Source organism: Notothenia coriiceps, unplaced genomic scaffold (genome assembly GCF_000735185.1).
Source record: "Notothenia coriiceps isolate Sejong01 unplaced genomic scaffold, NC01 NC01_scaffold00037244, whole genome shotgun sequence".
Taxonomy (NCBI): domain Eukaryota; kingdom Metazoa; phylum Chordata; class Actinopteri; order Perciformes; family Nototheniidae; genus Notothenia; species Notothenia coriiceps.
In genome coordinates this window covers 20,458,935-20,461,352 of record NW_011369945.1, presented here as the reverse complement: position 1 = coordinate 20,461,352, position 2,418 = coordinate 20,458,935, and positions in this window count along the sequence as shown.

Below are 2,418 nucleotides of genomic sequence, written 5' to 3'. Positions count from 1 at the left end.
TGTGTGTTCAATATCATAATAATAATAATGAATCACATTTTTTATTAGAGCGCTTTTGCAGGTGCTCAAAGCGCTTTACAATTACACATTACACATATTAGACATTAGAGACATTACTGTGGACATTACCCACAGGAGCAAAGTCAGGTGAAGTGTCTGTGGCCCAGGGACACAACGGCCTGACGAGGCGGGTTTCGAACTGGAGTTCACCAACGCTGATGATCAACGCTCTAACCCACTGCGCAAAAATCACCCCATAAACCATCATAAACTCGTTTACATCAAAGTTTAGTCAGGAATCTGTTTTGGGACCATTTTAACTGTTTTAATGAAAGCACATAATGACACCAGATGCTATAAATAAAAGAAATCCCACAAAAATCAAGTGATCATTCCTTTTTCTCAAGAACAAAGTAGTATGAAATCATCCATGTTATTTTTGTGGCAATTAGATTAAATAACCCCATTTTACGACATCAAATCATTTAAAAAGAAACATTTGATCCGAGGACAACAGGAAGCTTAAATGTGATTTTATTATTTGTTTCTGTTGACTGAATGAAGTCTAAATGTCTTATTGTAAAGCACTTTGATTGCCTCGAGTAGAAATGTGCTCGTTAAATAAACTTTCCTTGCTTGTTTTAGGGGGAAAGAAAGGAGTTGGATGTTTATATTTCGTTTTTGTTTGAGATTTTCCATTGTTCTTAAACATGCATGTTGCTGGTTTTTCACAGGCACTTCTAACGGGGCTCTAATGAATGCACGCACATGATTTGTGGGGCGTTTGAGGACAGTATATGGGTCCATGTTCCCCCTGTAGTCCGACATGTATCTGCCTGAAATCAATAGTTATTAAAAATGTAAAAACGTCAAGGCTTTCCCCCGCAATGTTTTCATTTAGTATTATGTTTTATCCGGAGGGGGCAACGCAAACTGGAGACAGCGAGACAAACACGAGGCCAGACTTCATTCAGCGTGCTGTACACACACCGAAACTGATCTGTGTGTGTGTGTGTGTGTGTGTGTGTGTGTGTGTGTGTGTGTGTGTGTGTGTGTGTGTGTGTGTGTGTGTGTGTGTGTGTGCTGACGCTGGAACTCATTTGTGCGTGTGTTAGCATATTCTTATAGACTCATACATCTGTGACCAATAAAATTAAAGGCTCTCGTGAACGTACAGCGATCCAAAATGTTTAAATATGTGCTCGCTCGTGTGCATTTCTGTGTGACAGCATGTGTGTGTGTGTGTGTGTGTGATGCAGGGCTCTGTGTTACATTAGCATCAGGGGAGAGATTCTGTAATGAGTGCAACTACCTCCGTGGGAGACTTGCATAAAGCTCCATCTCAGTCCTGCAGCGTGAGAGGAGCGAGGGAAGGAGGTAACGGAGACACAGAAGCAGAGAGAGAGAGAGAGAGAGAGAGAGACGGATAGCACGGATGAAGAGGGTTAGCAGTGATGAAGAGGAGGAGGAAGAAAAGGGAGAGAAAAAGCACAGTCAAAAAGCAGAGCAAGCATAAAAAATACAGCAGTGTAAGGGTCTGTACACATGAGCTAGGCTAACAGCTAACAGTATCATCACCACTTCTTCATGGTGTTGTTTTGAAGTGTGTATTAAAGGGGACATATTCTGCTCAGTTTCAGGTTCATATTAGTATTTATATTTATCTAAAATCTTGCATAACACATCTCTTCTCTTTTCTGAGATGAATGTACTTGTATGCGAGGTCCTTGTTTAAATAAATACTAACAGCGTCCTCTCAGACTTCAAATTCGGTCCACAGAGAGTACAAATATGGTCACTTTCTGGTTTTATCCTGAACATTTCAGAAATGGACTCAGCATCCTCAATAACCCCCAAAACCACTTCAAAATTATCCAAATCGGCCAAGCCATTTTTGAACTATTGTCAACATACAGTAGGCTGTAATGCCATTAATGCTAATGAACACAACTTATGCTAATTGTGTAAGTTGCCCGACATGTGTGTGTGTGTGTGTGTGTGTGTGTTGTGTGTGTGTGTGTGTGTGTGTGTGTGTGTGTGTGTGTGTGTGTGTGTGTGTGTGTGTGTACCTGGTGGAGGGGGTGGAGGTGATGGAGCGTCGGCCCAGCGTCACCTGGTTGATGTTGTAATACCCGGGGCTGTCGAGGTCGGCCAGGGAGAAGTTCGGACCTGTCGCCGTAGCAACTGGGGCTGAGGGACACACACAGACAGATGCACACACACACACACACACACACACACACACACACACACACACACACACGCGCACACACACACACACACACACACACACACAGGCAGACGCACACGCGCACACACACACACACACACACACACACACAGACACACACACACGCGCACACACACACACACACACACACACACACACACACACGCACACACACACACACACACACA